The sequence below is a fragment of the Myodes glareolus genome, chromosome 1 (assembly GCF_982192425.1).
Source record: "Myodes glareolus chromosome 1, mMyoGla1.1, whole genome shotgun sequence".
In the NCBI taxonomy this organism is placed as follows: domain Eukaryota; kingdom Metazoa; phylum Chordata; class Mammalia; order Rodentia; family Cricetidae; genus Myodes; species Myodes glareolus.
In genome coordinates, this window is record NC_142026.1 from 34081461 (window position 1) to 34098564 (window position 17104).

A 17104-nucleotide genomic window follows, 5' to 3' on the forward strand; every position below is an offset into this window, starting at 1 on the left:
GGTAGTCTTATCAGTACACTGCTGCTTTATGAGCCTAAACAAACATAAAAATGCTGCGTGTGGTGAGGCACACTTGTAATTCCAGCACCGGACAGGTTGGGAGCAGATGATCTCTGAACTCCATCGGCCAGCAGCCTAGCTTAACTGATGAGTTGCAGGCCAGTGAGAGATCTTAGCCCAAAGTAGGAGGCGAACACTCCTGAGGATGACATCTCAGGTTATCCTCCGGCCTCTACAAGCATGCATACACATATACACCCAAATATACTCATTCACACATACACACACACTAAAAAAAAACTGTTTCAAAGGACATCACCAACAAAGAAAAGGAGTATCTGGCTCTCGATGAAAGATTTGTATTCAGAATATACAACCAACATCTACGATTCAAGCATAGAGAGGCAAATAAGCTAAGTGAGATCACGCGGGAGACCTAACAGACATCTTTGCAAAGAGAACAAACAGCCAAAGAGCACGTGGAAAAATACTCAACAGACTTCAGCAAATGTACATGGAAACCAGGAGGAGGCACTACTTCATACCCACCAATGAGAATCAGAACAAAATCACATCAGTGTCACAGCATCTGGAGGCCATCTATGGGTGCACCTGTAGCTCGGCAGGTACCACAGCCCACTGCTACCTGACCTTGGTGGAGCAGGGTGGTAACTGTAGAGTGGGAAAGTGAGGCTCTAATCCTTCAATTCTCAGACAAGCACAATGCTGGCTCTTGCTCTTTCACACTCTGAATTGCAAATAAACTCCTCAAAGGGCTTCTCCTTCCTCAGTGGCCTGAAAAGAAAGCCACCTTCAAGGTCACCATATGAATTCTTAAGTCAGGCTCAACAATGACCCCCCCCCCACCAGACGTCCCTACCCTCATTCCTATAGCCTATAAATATAAATATGTCTATTTCCATGTCAGATGTGATCCGGGATCCTGAGCTGAGAACCAAACAAAGAGTTAATTCCAATGCAGGGACGGGAACTGTGCAGTATACAAGATGTCTTGTAACAAAAAGCAAGGAAGCTATCACAGACTACAAAGTCACATCCAAAGGACTTATGGGCCCCTACAGACCAGAGATGGGAAACTATACAGCAAAAGATTGTGAAACACATGGTTCACAGTTATCCACAAAAAAAGGGATAAAACACTAGCTTTGGAAGGCACAAAGCAACTAACTCATGTCAAAAACTGGTAAACAAAGGAAGTTTTCTGCCTGAACTATCATGGTGGTGAGGAGACTACCTCAACAGAAAACTTCTACCCAACACATGGAAAAGAAAGGGGCTGCAAAAGGTTCTGCAGCCCCAACTCAGCAAAGGCAAGCCAGACAAGGCTGATAGTAACGGCTAACCACCTACTGGTGCAGTTTCTAGAGTGGACAAGTCATCACAATGAAGGGTAGCACCTTAGGGAAGATTCAATGGATACTGAACAATAAGCCCCCACTCTGCAACTGTATACACAACCATGGGCAAAAGTGAGAAAGTAGAAGTGCAAGCCGAAGGCAGGACACTGAAACAAATGGCAGTGCAGTATCTATCACAGCTAATAGATCTGACTCAATACCACATAAAACTTCCCTAAAACATTCCAGATCACCCAAGTTTTAAGCAACACCTTCTGGTGTTATTTAAAAACTATTTAAAGTGTGGCGATGGTGTTGTGGTTGTATCTTTTAGACACCTGTGTTGACAGTCAAAGTCCTTATGAAACAGTGCAGGGAGGGAGATAAGAACAGTCAAGCAGGCCTGGCCCCAGCAAGCCACAGCTGAAGAGGGAGGAGAACTGGTCATACTTTGTTCTTCTGTCTCGCTTCCTTTAGAAATAATTGAGGCAGAATAGCTGCTACATGCATTGTTCTGGACTTGGGTACTACTCTGCACTGTCTGTTCCCCATTGTACTTGGGTGCCCCCAGTGGTCTGCAACCATTAGAGAAACACACTCCCAGGCTATGTAGAAGAAGAACACCCAGAATCTCTTAGGCTGCCACATGAAAGTCATTCTACTTATTACTAACAGAAGACAAAAACCGGGATAAACCCACTGTGACCTGACTTCCTGGCTCATGGGCAGAATGCTTCAGGCTCACTGGGAAGACATGCTGGGAGGCTGGGGCCTGGCAGTGATGGTCTGAGTCTAGCCATGGCTGTGACTAACCAGGAAATCAGGACACCAGCTACCCTTTGACAGCTGATTCAACAACAGTGAGAGTAACCTCAACAGTAAAAACAAGACCACCACCAGCCTTTTTCAAACAAAACAAAACAAGCAAACTACTAAACTAGGGTCCCCTGGGAGCCAGCTCCTGACCTGAGGCTCCACAGAGATGCTTCCTCAACCAGACACAGAGCAGAAATGTCACTGTGACTTGACTGAGACACACTGGCCAAACCTGCCCAAGAGCTGATCCAAAAGGTAGAGGTTCTTTCTCAGCTGACTGGAAGCAAACATCAGGCCAAGCAGCTTTAATCAGTGACACAACACCCTTCCCATTTCTCAGGTAGGGGATAATATTCTTTCTTAAAAGAACTTTTTCCTGAATTTACAACAACAAAGGAAAGGCCAGTGGCTCTGCTTTAAGTTGTAGAGATTCCCACAGGAGCCAATGCAGCTACTGCCAAAGGGTTACTCACAGGGCACTTGTCAACAGCAAAGGAACTGCACCCCCGTACCATCTCCTGCAACTCATGGTGCTTTCGAGGAGAAGATAGGAGTAAGAGGTAGGGCCAGAAGCCTCTGGGTTCAAGCCATAAGCCACTTAGACCACCCAGACCACCAGGACAAGCGCAGAGACCAGTCTTCTGAGGCTATGCCTGGCGAAATGTCCCCTGCTGGATGCCAAGCAGAGCCTTGCTCATGGCTGCTTTCTTCGCATGTGGTTTGATTGGCGCAAATCAGGAGGCAAACAAATGATTCATCATTGTCCAAGCTGAAGGCTCACACAGAAATGACACCACCTCAAACTTTCTGACTCACCAAGAAGCTTTGATATCCCAGAAGACATTATTGACTTGAACTCTCACACACATGTAGGTACATACTCCATGGCAGCAGATACATGGCACCTCAAGAAAGAAACACCTACCTATATCCTTATGCTGTACAAGCATGGTGTAAGTTCAGAAAGAGAGGTGGGGGAATCGTGTGAAAGAGGCAACAACCTCCAGTCATGCACAACCCAAACATGGCTGGGGGGACAGGACTGTGGTGAGGAGAGACCATTTGTATGCAGTAGTAGGCATGCATGGTTATTGGTGTGGGACAAGGGTCTGTATTCTGTCAATCATATTTTAAATAAGCGCTGATTGGCCAGTAGCCAGGCAGGAAGTATAGGTGGGACAACCAGACAGGAAGTAGAGGTGGGTCAATGAGAACAGGAGAATTCTGGGAAGAGGATGCAGTCCTGACCCAGCCACAGAAAAAGCAAGATATGACTGCCTCACTGAATAAAGTATAGAGCCACGTGGATAGCATAGACAAGAATAATGAGCTAATATAAGTTATAAGAGTTATTAAAAAGTCTGAGTTAATGGGCCAATCAGTTATAACTAATGTAGACCTCTGTGTGATTTCTTTTGGACTTAACAATTGCAGGAACCGGGCAGGACAGAAAACTCAGTCAGCAAATGGTGCCCAATGTGTGGACAACTGCATCCACATAGCTTGAGAGAGTTTGGGAGATAATTTTAGACAAAAAAAGAATAGAGTTAAGCACAACTTATTGATAGCCTCATTTTCTCAGGTGGGCTCTGTTTGCTAGAAGCAAATGCATCTCATTTAAGAGAGGCTTCCTGATTCAGTTTTAGCTGTAAAACCTTGTAGCTCTTTTAAGAGGCCCTGCCACAAAACACTTAAATGATGAAAAGCTGACTGCATGTTTTTTGGTTTTAAGCCATAGCAGGAAAAAAGCTGTGCCATTTTAAAAATGCTGGCTTTCTGGGCTATCCTGCCAGTGCAAACACTGACTCTTTCAGGCAGGAGGTCTGACTACAGAACATTTGAGTGTGGTTTGTGAGCACACTGCTGCAGCTTTGCTTGCTGGCAAGGACCTTGAAAAGCCATACAGTTGTGGCAATAAACATGGCTACAGCCAGTACCTCCGCCATTAGGCTAAATCTCAAAAAGCTAAAAAATGGGCTGGATCCAGCCGTCAAAGCCACGGCTTTAATCCTCTCTATATTGCTTAGCAAATTAAAAACTCATGTGATCAGAAAAAGAGAGAGATATACAGTAAAGAGAGATTCAAAGACAGAGAAAACCTCTAAATGGTTTACAGTATGTTAAAAAATATATGGAGGCGAAGGAGAGAAAAAAAGGTTATAGTCCTTAAAATAAAAAAGAAAGAGAGTAGTTGAGTGTGTTGACACACACCTTTAATCCCAACACTTGGGAGACAGAGGCAGTTTCAAGGACAGCCTGATCTACAGAGGGAGTTCCAGGACAGCCAAAGATACACATAGAACCTGTCTAAAAAAGCCAAATAAAATAAAAGTAAAAATAAAAGAAATAGAGATTAATATAAAGCCACATAAAGATGAAAAAAAGAGTCAGGATATTGTATGTTATTATGTTCTCTTTGAATTGTTTGAATGCTGAGGAAGGAGCAATAGCTGCCAAAAGATATTTGTTTGTAAATGCTGCTGAATTAATTCAAGATATGTACTTTGAAAATACCTTACCTTCAAAATTGAAGTCAAAAGGTATGTTACTTTGGAGAAGAGATTTTCCTTTTGTTTCCACAGGAAATGAAAGGCTGTGAATTCATTCTGAGTTAAGAAAAATCTGGTTTGATCAAGGAAGACCACCTGAGAGATCTCCGGTAGAAAGAGATGGCCCACATGTTTGAGTTCTACATCCAGAACAGATTCAAGATGCTGCCTGAGATGATCAAGCCTCACAGGATACTCCAGTCAGGACTTGATCATAAATCTATATTTTCTTTGGGTTCCTATAAGATTACCAGCACCCCCCAATCAGCAGGAAGTAGCATGGAAAACTACACCTACATTCTCAAAAAATGAACTATGGACATTTTCCTTTGTTTAGAATGTTGGTTACAAGTTGTTATGGCTAATGGTCAGGAGAAAAGTTAAACAAACCATATTAGATTCAGAGTTCTTGGGTTTTTTTTTTAAAGAGGGGGAAGTGGTGTGGGACAAGGATTTGTATTCTGTCAATCATATTTTAAATAAACGCTGATTGGTCAGTAGCCAGGCAGGAAGTATAGGTGGGACAACCAGACAGGAAGTAGAGGCAGGCCAATAAGAACAGGAGAATTCTGGGAAGAGGACATAGTCCTGACCCAGCTACAGAAGAAGCAAGATGTGACTGCGTTGCTACTGAGCCATGTGGCTAGCATAGACAAGAATAATGGGTTAATACAAATTATAAGAGTTAATAAGCAGTCTGAGCTAATGGGCCAATCAGTTTATAACTAATGTAGACCTCTCTGTGATTTCTTTGGGACTTAACGATTGCGGAACCAGGCAGGACAGAAAACTCAGTCAATAGGTTATGATGTTGATGTACTTCTGCTCCAGCTTCAACTTTAGTCCCATGCATAAACCAACCTACCTTTAAGGTACCAAACACATCTAACTAGTAAAGAGAGTCCATGGAGAGAAGATCCTGCTTCCAGGAACTCACAGACATTTGAAGATGCTAGATGAGGACCAAAGGCCCTTCTAACAAGCCCAGAACCAACTCAAAACAAGCACTGAGTACATAGTGTGGAGGAAAACGCAGTCTCCAACTTGTCTGTCCTGGTTGGGAATGCTTCCAAGAGGAAAGATCTTAATGGATGAGCAGGCAAGCAGCAGTAATGGTGGTCAAGTTCCTTCCAGCCATGTAGAACAGGACAAAAAAAAAAAAAAAGCTACATGAGGTATAAGGAGCAGTAGGAGCCCATGCAGTCACATGATTTCCTTTGTGAGAAAGAACGTCACACAGGATTTGGCACTGTGATGGGTTATGGTGATCACAGAGAAGCCCATGAATAGCAGACAAGTTATGTAGCGATCAGTGAGGCCAGTTCCACACTGGAGATGCCTTGAAAAATACTGATTAACAAGACGAATTCCATTGTGCTAATAACTGATAACACAGGGCTTGTCTATGCGCCTAGCTCCATACCCCTATAAGTAAGGCTGCCAGCTGCTGGTGGAAGTGGTATAGGGGGCCAAGTCTTGCACATGAGTTCTACCCAGCCTCTGCATTCCCAGTGGTTCCTCCCCAAATAGGTGAGTAATTGTACCTAGGACCCTCAGCATCATCCCCAGTGATGGAGAAAGACTCTCCAGCTGGAGGCTAGACTCAGTCCAGTCTGGGCCATTCATAAGAATGTAACCTCTGCAGACAGGCTGGCAACAACATGTCCTCAACCTGCAGCCATATTCACTCTTGCAATTTCTTCAACAATGGCAAATTGTCAATCCTAATCCAAATATAAGTACTAATCCTGATACATGTGCACCCATAGCACTTATGGGGTGCCATGCAAAGCAGTAATGAAACCTCTCATCGGTAACAGCCACTCTCTCCTGGGCCTCTTCCCTGCGTTGATTGCCTCTAGGACGCTGTATTGTGCTAAGTTTTTGTAGCTAGCCTTCCTAAACACCCAGGAACCCCTGAAAACAAGACTGGATCTACAAATCATGGTGTCTGAGTGCTGTGCCCATGTAGCAAAACAGGTACTCCCTGTTTGTTAAAGGACAAGTAGAAAGAATATCAGTCTGGACCCTTCTGTGTAATTGAAGAACATGTACCAAGCACCCAGGTACAAATTCCACAAAACACTGTTATATCTGTCACTGGAAGATACATAAGATCAACAAAGAGCTGGTGTCAGCACAGGAGCAGAAAGATGCATCTGGGATCTAGAACTAGGATGCAAGACAGGCGTAGCAAAAGAAGACCCCCCACAGGACAAACCTGAGGAGCATAAACCCATTATCTTTGGATTTTGGTCTTTGTGGCATTTTTATGAGCCAACAAAGGACTACTGTGCCAGTTGAGCAAACCTAAGGGTGTCACCCAGTCTGATACCACTAAGAGCCAGGAAGATAATATCAGCCTGAGAGGGGCCTTTCCAAGACTCCCACCAGTACTTAGCAACAGGCACAGAAAACTTACCATTTCTTCACAGCAAGTCTAAGCACTCTGCATCTGCAGGATCCAAGAAAAGTCCCTCCTCATTTGGGTCCAATCTGCATATGACCATTCACCCCACCTGGGCACCTGGGAATTTGGGGCTTCTGGCCTAAAACATGGGAAAGAAGACCACTAAGGAGGTCAGAAACCCCAGAGGCAGTAAGGCTTACATAGATGAGCTATGTAACCTCCAGAAGAGGTAATTACCAAACAGAACTTTCTACATGGCTACCCCAAGGATTCAAGTGATTTGAAACAATTTGTAAGGAAAAAAAAAATTAAGATAGAAAAGTACACTTTGTAACACCCACCAGAAAGAACATGTCTGGGAAGTCGGGCTTCTTTACTGCCCATCAGCTCATAGTTGTCCTCCATATACAATGCTGTGCATTTGGGTGACAGCACATAGCTGGATAACAGGAGAGAAGCAGACAGGGTATTGGCCCACTAACCAGTAAAAGAACCTGGGTAAACCCAGAGCTGCAGTGGGCTAACAAGCACCTCTGGATCCCAGAGCATTCAAATTTAAACTTAACAACCACTCTATGCTTGCAAAAACACAGCTGGGCTCTACTCTTTACTCCAGAAAATTCTGGGCTCCTGCGGCTAGGACCTGACCAGGAGACCCTCAGTGGATTGTGTGTAAAAACAGGGAACAGCCTTTACCTGACATCATGTGGAAACCCACACCCAATACACTTTAGAGTAAGAAGGATAGATAGGTCTTGCTCCTTGTGTTTAAGCAAAAAGGCTGGGATGCCAAATGGTCTCTCAACATCTGTCTTGATACCAGAGATCTCTCTCCTGGAATGAACTAGGAGCAAGACAGCCAAGCAAAGGGGCAAGACGTGACTGAACCAGCAGTCGGGGAAGATGTGATTTTAAAGGAAATCAGAACATCCAGGCTGCCCACTGTGACTAATGTAAGCAGAGGACCAGGCCCAAGTCCAGTGTCAAAGACTCTTGATCACCCCTTACTGCTGATGCAGAGGATGTCTAAGAAGGTGAGTGAGTACAGCATAATCCTATGTCTAACTACCCACTATCCTGGGAAACAACAGAGCATATTGTACCTATGCAAAGGGTACAGGCCATACTCTCCTCCTTGGTGTCCACAACTTCTGGAGGGCCTCCACAGACATTTCAGATGAGACATTTCAGTGTATGTAGCACTCTGAAGCCCTCTCCCAAATCTGAAATGGTGCCCATGATTCATGGATGATATGCACCCTGAGTTCCGGTCCTTTTAGCTGATGTGATGACGTATTCCTGGCCCCTCACAGTTCTAGAAACACTGTTCCAGGAACCTAGTGAGGTGGGTCATCAAAGAACATAGGCCATGCTCACCTAAGACACAGATGCTGGTTCTTTGTCAACCCTGGAAGGCAATACCCATGGAAGATCAGTATCTGGAGAGCAGCAGTGAAGCTTGCAAACACTACTGCAAGGCCAGACAGAGTAGAGCACTTTCTGTCCCAAACCTCCTTCATGTGGAACTCCACACAGAAGCAGATGAATTCAAGCTGCTTCTGGGAAGTCAACTCACAAAGCAGTGTTCTTGGTAAAATGACTAATCCATGCCCACTGCCTCCTCCAATAGGCAAAGCAGAGCAGAGTCTCCACAGGAAAGTTGGGCAGCTGTTCACCCTCTACCAGGCCGAAACTAAAGCCTCATGAGGAAGGCATTGAACATTCCTGCCACAATGATCAATTCTACCCTATATGAGGAAACATCAGATGTCATCAGAATATTACACAGAGTATCAATGTCCTACCTGGCCATCATCTGCCCCATGAATAAGCATGCAGACCAATTTCAAACCAAACAAGCCATCTCTAGATTTGCTCATCCACAGCTGAACTCATACACGGCAGGCTTTATACTAGTAGCTGGAGGATCAGACAAAGCCATGCTTCTATAAGGTATAGCTGAACTAAAGAGTTGTCCCCAGGAAGACTGCAAACTTTTAGCAAGGAGAAGCTTGCTGACTACTTCTGGTAAAACATGTGCTGGAACTCTTGAAGCAGAATGAAGGGGGTTTCAGGTCGGAGGGTGAGAAAGAGCCAAAGACCCATGGCTTCCAATACAGACCCTGAATGTAGCTGGTAACCCCAACTTTCAGTTTGATGCTGACTGGATAGTGGCATGGAAGGGAGAGGGCTTAGAGAGCAGGGAAGTAGGACACTGCCTTCTGCCCACTCTTATTGTACAAGGACCACTCTAGGGCACAGGAGAGACTGAGTGGTCAGGGCTGAGGTTCTCTACCAATCACCGTGCCATCTGCTGCAAATGAGGGTACTTAGGTCATACGAAGCAGAACCTCAGTGCCCAATGGCTTCCTTCTGAAAACTTTAGCATTACCAACGAGGCTACTGGGTCAGGAGGAAACCTGGAATGGACCTTGTAAGGCTGATAGCTGACAAGAAACCAGGATGTAGTAGACAGCCAAGACTCTGGCTCTTTGAGATCCAGTTCTCCAGGGAGCAGTTTACCCAGAATAGCTGGTGTGAGGAGACAGAGGAAAAGAACCAGAAAACAGAGGTGAAGCCAGCTGCTGCCATCAGTATCAGTACTGACTACTGGCTGCTTTAATCTGAGATGCCTAAGATAAGTATCTAAGTTCTGCCTTCCTCTGCTAACTCCCACTCCGCAGTAGTCAGGGGAACCACAGGAGTAGCTGCCATTATGTCAGGTGATATCCATGAAAGTTGACCAAGTGGGCACCCCTGTACATCCCACAATAAGTGAGACCAAGTTTGTATCCACATGTAGCACCAGCCATATAGAATCACAACAAGAGCAACCTTGGTGGGAACTGGGTCAAGGATCAGTGCTGAACAAGAACCTTCCAAGTGCATCAGAACCTCTCCTAGTCCTAATAGCTGAAAGACAACACGGCCCCACTGCCTATACAGCAAGGTCATGATGAACAGAACCCACTCTGAATAGCTAGAGAAGAACATGGCAACACTGAACACAAGGAACAGGCTATGGGAAGGAAGAAGCCTCAGGCAGAGGGTCTAACCAGGGCTGGGGCATGACTGCATGCAGAGCTAGAGGTAGAGGCACAGAGTTTTCCGCCAGCAAGTACTAGTGCTGCTAAACCTGGGACCTCAGTAGGAGATGGGGAGAAATTTAGATGGGCAGGAGATACTGGAAAAGTCAGCTAATACAATGCTGGAAACCTCCTCCTCTGGGAGTGTAGAGGCAAATCTATCTCTCACACACTTAGCCAGTAGAAACTGAGATTAAATATGGTTTCTGTCACATTGTTCAGTTCACCAGCGTAAAAAAATCCTCTACGAGCCAGAAGCAAATAAGAAAAAGTTAAGAATAAAAAGACAGCTGAAAGCAATGAGCCCCATTAATGTCTTCTTCCAGACATGCAGAGGGCTGGGGCTCAGGCAGGAATCCAGTCACAGCCTCAAGGGGCTCTGCATTCTCAGCAGAGTACTGACAACAAGTTCACAAGAGCATGTTGAATTCCTGTCTGAAGAAGTGTCCTTGATGCAAAGCCACACTCTAGCTGCATAGTGCAATCAAGAGGCCAAGAGCTGTACTAGCAAAGGTGAGACTGAAGGCATGCAGTCAAGCTAACTGTGAGGCTCAAAGCATTAGAATCAGATGGATGGTCCTCAAACCTTGAAGAAACAACTTCATTAAAATTTCACACATACTCCTCTGTATGTATATTTTCATTAAGTCAAATGTTTGTTAAAATATTTAAAAAGTTTAAGCAATGAAAAGGGATGCCAGAGCTGTCCACATTAATCACTGTGAACTAAATAAGCTTTCAAAACTAAAAAGTACTCTGATGAATTAAAGGGGAAAAAAACATCAGGTGTTTTAAGACACAGATATCATACTATCAACAAGAAAATTAAGTGAGGGGCTGGAGAGATGGTTCAGTGGTTAAGAGCATTGCCTGCTCTTCCAAAGGTCCTGAGTTCAATTCCCAGCAACCACATGGTGGCTCACAACCATCTGTAATGAGGTCTGGTGCCCTCTTCTGGCCTGCAGGCATACACACAGACAGAAAATTGTATACATAATAAATAAATAAATAAATAAATAAATTTTTTTAAAAAAGAAAATTAAGTGAATTGAAAAACAATTGTAAAAAAAGGATTAACAGAAAAATCAAAAAGCAAGGGAGAATTGACAAGTGAAGAATCTTGAAAAACAGGAGGGTAAAGAATGAAGACAATGGAGCCATGTTATATTTGAAGAACCATGGGTTAGATGTGCTCAGAATTGACAAAAGGATAAATTCATAGAGAAAAAAAGTAAGAAAAGGTATGCTAGAAGAATGTAAAAAAAAAAGAGAAGGTATGCTAGATGGACTCTGAGGAAAACAAAAGGTTTGCTAGACAAACAAAGAGATACTCACACCTAAGTAACTAACAAACTGAACCCCAAGGAGCAAAGAAGTAACGTATACCCAGTTAGAAAAGGTTGTCTACACCTCCCCCCACCCACCCAACAATGCCTAAGGCAGATGAGAGATCTGGCCCTGTGGTCATAAGTGTGGGAGATCTCTCCCTAAGCTCCACTAGCTGTAACACTCTGGAGAGCAGGCCCTGCACTTGCCAGGGCAACACGATTGACCAAAACCTGTGAGCACAGGTGTGGGTGAGCCAGCCCAGAAACTGTGAGCTGTCGCCAATACCCATCTGTCTGGTGGCAGCAGAGCCAAGGCAGAGCTGCCCTCCCCCACCCTCGCCCAGCAATACCTGTAACAGGTGGAAGAACTGGCCCTATGACCCAAAGAGCAGGAGAGCTCTCTCTGATCCCCGCTAGCTGCAACACTTGGGAGAGCAAGCCCTGCACCTCACCAGGGCAGCACAGAAGAGCCAACCCTGTTAGTATAGGTGTAGGTGAGCCAGTCCTGAAGTTGTGAGCGTAGGAGAGCTCTCCCCACTTCTTATGGGAGAAGTCTTGTGGATGGCATGTGTTGGAGGAATGATGCCCTCCTGCCTAACCATAAATGACTGAGGCAGGTGGGAAGCTGGCCCTGTGATCCTAAGAGTAGGAGAACTATCCCTGATTCCTGCCAGCTGCAACATGGGGGGGGGGGGTTGTACACCTTGCCAGGGAAACACAATAAAGCCAACCCTGTGAGCACAGGTGTGGGTGAGCCAGCCAGTCCTGAAACTGTGAGCATGGGAGAGTTGACCCCATTACCCCTCTGTCTTGTGGTGGCATGGGCATGAGAGTTGTCCTTTTCCCCCACACGTCTGGGACAGGTGGGGGAGCTGGTCCTGTGGTCATACAGCAGGAGAGCTATCCCTGACCCCCACCAGCTGCAGCACTTGGAAGAGCAGGCCCTGCACCTCGCCAGTGCAGTACAAGAGAGTCAATTAACTCTGTTAGTGTAGGTGTGGGTGAGCCAGCCCCAAAGCTGTTCCCACTTCACATCTAGTGGACCAACCCTACAGCTGCTCAGGCCCAGACCCAAGGATATGACTTAGCCGGTCGCACCATTCACCCCATCTATGAGCTGGGGTGAATGGATCTGGCCTGCAGACCCAAAGCTGCAAGATTTCCACAGCACAGGGCAACAACAGGATATCCAGGAAGAGCCCTAGCGAGAGCGCAAGATCAATAGGATAGTAGAAACAAGATGTCACAACAGACCCAAAGACTCTTGGCAATAAATACTTGCAAGTAAAGATAAATGGACAAAGGAGTTCACAGCGTGAGTCACTGTGTCACACTGCAGCTTCCATGACAAGATTTTTTTCTTTTTCAAGACAGAGTTTCTCTGTGTAGCCTTGGCTGTCCTGAAACTCACTCTGTAGACCCTACTGACCTCAAACTCACAGAGATCTGCCTGTCTCTGCCTCCCAAGTGTTGGGATTAAAGGTGTGCACTACCACCACCCATCTCTATGAGAAGATTTTTAAGTTTTTTCCCTTTTTCTTTTCTTTTAACCTCTTTTTTCTCTTAAATTTTGTTTTATTTGGGGGAGGTGCAGGGGCAGAGGGTGGATGTGACAGAACAAGGAAGTAAATGGGATCAGCATACTTGATGTTAAAGATACAAAGAAAGAAAAGCGGGAGGGAGGGAGAGAAGGGTAGGAGGAAGGGAGGGAGGGAGGGAGGGAGGGAGGGAAGGAGGGAGGGAGGGAAGGAAGAGTGCCTAGGGAAGGAGGGACCCTGTGTTGACTTTAGGAGCTTGGAAGGCCAAGTGCAAGGAGCTTGGAAGGCCAGAGAAGAGAATGAATCTGTTATGTGTATGACAGGAGAGGAGGAGAATCATCTTAAAACTCTGTAATGCAACTGTTCAAGAGGGAAATCAAACATTACATGTGTAAAAAACAAAAACAAGACCCACAACTGTGTGGCTAACATCTCCTAAAGTTCCTACAGGCTCTTACCCCAGAAAGAAGGAAAGTATTCAAGATAGAAGTTTAAGAGACAGCAAGTAAGCTAGGAAACAGGTGATCAAGCACTATCTAGAGTCTCGACCTAGGGACTCCTCAAGGCACAGAATATAGGAGTTCCACTTTGCTGAACTTTGCAGAAAGCATACCTGTCACAGGCAGCAAACCAATATAGATGCAGCAGCTTCAGCTGAGGCCATTCTTGCCTGGAAGCTTCCTAAAGCTTTCCTGGTATCTTTTCCAGGACCCCATACACCTCATTTGGCCATCATAACTCCTCGGTTTGATCATCAGGCTCCTAGTTTCTGAGTACCTTAACAATTTTGAGAAGTCCCATTGGGTATAATGTAGAATGTACCAGATGCAGGATATGTCTGATGTTCCATGATGAGCAAAAGAGTGTACACTTTAGAGTAAACCCACAGAGGGAGTGTTCAATCGTTCAATCACAACAAAGGCTGTGTACCATCAATGTGACTGCTCAGAAAACTCAAAATGAAAATGAAATGTCATCCATAACCCTTGCTGCACACACTTCACACAGTACCCCAGAGGCAAGGATAGCTTGCAGAAGCAAGGCCAAAAAAATCATAGAAGGATCACAGTCAAAAGCAGATGGGACAGGGTGGTGGTAGGGTCCACCTTTAATCCCAGCATTTGGGAGGCAGAGGCAGGCAGATCTCTGGGTGTTCAAGGCCAGTCTGGTGTATAAGAGCTAGTTCCAGAACAGGCTCCAAAGCTACAGAGAAACCGTCTTAAAAAAAAAAAAAAAAAAAAAAAACATGGAAGGCAGGACAGCGATGACACACTCAGAGGCAGGTAAGTTCTCTGAGTTTGAGGATAGCCTGGTCTACAGAGTGAGTTCTAGGACAGCTAGGGCTATGCAGAGAAACCCTGCTTCAAAGAGAGAGAGAGAGAGAGAGAGAGAGAGAGAGAGAGAGAGAGAGAATATCAATGGAGTCTAAGAAAATTCCATAAAAAGACTGCTTCAAAAGGAGAAATAAATGATATTAAAAATAAAATAATACATACTATAGATCCAGAGACTTTTAAATATCCAGATACATAATGCATAACTAATGACAATGAATTTGAAATAAAATAAACAGTCTTTTTTAAAAAATGACCCTATAAGAATCAGTCAATTGGACATGGTTACATATTCCTATAATCCAGCACAGGGGAGGTAAGGTACATTTAAGGCCACCCTCACCGCCCCCCTACTCAGAGAGAGAGAGAGAGAGAATCATAAAGTCAGACTACTGGTAACCAATAAAGATATTGAGAAACTAAAAACAACAACTGAGAACACAGGACCACAAAAGGCTTAGAGTCTCAAAACATTTGATAAATCTAATATTAGACTCTTTTGGAACATATTTTGGAACATCCAAAATAGAGATAATAGGCCACTACAATTCAGCAACAGAATGAAGATCCCAAAGAAGTCCAGCAGAGGGGTGGGGTCTTCATAAACTGAGTCTGTAGCAAGAAGCTACCTGTCAGTTAACCTGTGTTAACTTAACAGGTTAAGTGAACTTAACCTGTGTGGAGCATGGTATATTCCTGTTTGTGTTTTTCAGACAAGGTTTCATGTAGCCAGGATGGCCTCATATGCGCTATGTAGCTGATGCTGGACTTGAACTCCTGATCCTACTACCTCCACCTGTTGTGTGCTGAGATTATAGATGAGTTCCACTGCTCCCAAGATGGAACTAACTACAGCCCTGGAAAGCACAGACACAGCCAGGAGGCCAGTGGAAATCTAGTATTTGCTCTTGTAGAACTCACTAGAACTCCTGGCCACTCCACAAGACTGAGAAATCTAAAACTAGAAAGGGAGAAGAAAAATTGCCCCCTCTACAGCTAATGACTGTTGTCTAAGAAACACTGAAGAAGCCATAGGAAACTGCTAAAATACTATGAGTTTAGAATTGTGAGGTGATTATATATAAGATATTATGTGTAAACACACACACACACACACCCATTTATAGTGAGTTTATAATTACTAATTTTAAAAAGTTTAATTTTAAAAGAAGATACACAGGCTGGGAATGGTTTGGTTAGTAAAGAGCCTGCAGTGCAGGTGTAAGAACCTGAGTTCAGATCCCTAGAACCAGTGGTGCACACCTGTAATCTAGCACTGGCAAAGGGCAGGAAAACAGCAGGCTCCGTGAAGTGGTCAGTTACCCTAGCCAACTGGTGAGTTCCAGGTTCAGTGAGGGACTCTGTCTCAAAAAAAAAAAAATCATAAAGAAATTGAAGAAGACACTAATCATCAATCTTTGACCTCTAAACTCACGTAAGCACATCTGCATACATGAGAACACATCCACAAGTACACACATCACATTCACGCATCAAAATAATTTTAAAAAATTTTAAGAAGATAACAGAAGAATAAGCTACAATGTAAAAAATAATTCACTGTAGGATCTTTATAGACAAACATAAAAATAAACTGAAAGACATTACAGAAGAATATGATCCTGGGTCCAATCAGCAGAACCAGGACCAAGGGTGATAAATACAAAAGACCTGACCGTGGGCCAGTGAGATGGCTCAGGAGGGAAATAGATTTGCCTCCAAACCTGACAGACAGAGCTCAATTTCCAAAATCCATATGATGACATGAAAGAAGGGTTTTCTCTTATAGACACATGTACCCTGTGGCACACCTTCACACTTACACACATAATCAAACAAACCAATCAATTAAAGATTGAGACCTATCAACAACTACACAAGTGAATATACTATAAAAATGTCAGTTCTCCTCCAAATGTGTCCATATACTCAATGTGATCACAACAGTTTTCATTTGGACTTTGAAAGGAAGAAACTTGTTCTCAGAAATGACACCACCATGGAGGAGTTGGGGAGCCTGATAGGGAAGTGACAGAAGAAAGCCCCTATTGCCAAAGGGCCTATGTACAAGACAGTGCCACCTGGGATCCAAACAGGTCCTTGCACACAGTGTACAACCAAAGCTGGGCACAGACAGCATGACCCTGGCAATGTAGCCACCGCAGGAAAGGGCAAAGCTCCTAAATCAAAGCTACATAGGAAGAGAGGGAGAGCCAATCACTCCTGCTCCAAACTCACTCCAATGAAGACAAAGCTTCCAATGCTGCTGGAGAATATGGGGCTGGCAATCTCTAAGGCCAAGACAGAGACTTTGTTACTATTTTTTTCTTAGTAAAATATAAAAAAATAAATCACCAAAGGAAAATATTGGTTTTGATTCAGTCAAGGTGCAATTTAAGAAATATTTTTGTGCAGAATCTTTTCTGTATTTAACATCTTTAAAAGGTGCTTGACATTAATGAGAAAAAAATCCACTCAGGTCTTTTCATTAAAACCTAAAAATGTACTAGTACTTTTTACTAAATTTGCGATTTCTTTTCCAGATATAAGCTATCATTTCCTGTATTATTACATATTCCCAACTCAGTTAAATTCTTGCCTTGGGAAATGAAGCTTTCCCAAAAGGCTGACCATGGGGATAGCCATTACCAATGGCACAGGGACCAAGGCAAACTACTTTTATCG

General features: G+C 44.2%; 1 protein-coding gene across 11 annotated transcripts in view; it reads right to left on the reverse strand.

Annotated features, from left to right (window-relative positions):
- The window catches only part of Hdac4 (histone deacetylase 4), a 258455-nt gene that overhangs the window by 157076 nt on the left and 84275 nt on the right, over window positions 1-17104 (reverse strand). The window contains exon 3 of one of the 11 annotated variants that reach the window (XM_087905538.1): window positions 7146-7272. The exons of the other annotated variants lie outside the window; for them this stretch is intronic. The gene's annotated coding sequence lies outside the window, so the exon portion shown is untranslated. The remainder of the gene's footprint in view (window positions 1-7145; window positions 7273-17104) is intronic. 11 annotated transcript variants of the gene reach the window in all.